Source organism: Sinocyclocheilus grahami, unplaced genomic scaffold (genome assembly GCF_001515645.1).
Source record: "Sinocyclocheilus grahami isolate Dianchi unplaced genomic scaffold, SAMN03320097.WGS_v1.1 scaffold692.1, whole genome shotgun sequence".
Classification (NCBI taxonomy): Eukaryota; Metazoa; Chordata; class Actinopteri; order Cypriniformes; family Cyprinidae; genus Sinocyclocheilus; species Sinocyclocheilus grahami.
In genome coordinates this window covers 938296-939128 of record NW_015505871.1, presented here as the reverse complement: position 1 = coordinate 939128, position 833 = coordinate 938296, and positions in this window count along the sequence as shown.

Genomic DNA, 833 nt, shown 5'->3' with positions numbered 1-833 from the left:
GATTGTTGAGTAATATGTTCTCTCCTCATCTCTGGTCCCCAGCTGTCCTATCTTGGCCCTCCGTTCAGCGATCCCGGCTTCTCCCCTCCACGTCCCAACAGCTCCTCTCTGTCCGTTCCCAGCGCAGCCACGCGGGTGGACTTGTGGCGAGGGCTGGAGAACGGCGCCCGTCTGGCGCAGAACCAGCACGCGTACAGCGTTCTCCTGTGCGCCGTGAGGGAGCTGGCGCGCTCCACCCTGTGTCCGTACCTCCAGAGCTCCCTCCTGCACTTCTGCTCCGGCCTCAGCGGGCTGCTGGGCTCCATATCCGGTCTGATGAACGCCTTGGGCTACACCAGCCTCCCGCCCTCCACGCCCGCTCATGGATACGCCCCACTTCTGTCCTCACAGTTTCAGGGCGTGAGCGAGAACAGCCCCACTCCTCTGCAGAGTTACGTGTCTCGAGGCATTCAGCCCGCCTCGGGCGTGAGAGAGGGAACGACTCGGGCGGATCTCAAGCGGGACAGAGAGAGGGGCAGGAGAGGAAGGAGAAAAGAAGGAGAGAGCAAAGAGGAGGGAGAGAAGGAGGAAGGAATGGAGAGATGGGGCAAACGGAGAAGACTATTGAGTGTGGACGAAGAGAAAACTATACAACTGAACATGAACTACACAGCTTTAAAATTCGGAGATGGATACAGAAAGCATCCCGTACTCTTTTCGTCACCATCTCTCCAACTTCGTCGACCTATTCGCTCCATTCCCTCATCTCAAGCCGGCCTCTCTCCTCTCTCGCTTCTGTATCAGTACGCTGAGGTTCACTCTTTGCTGGCGGCCCCCGTGTTGTCGTCCCATCC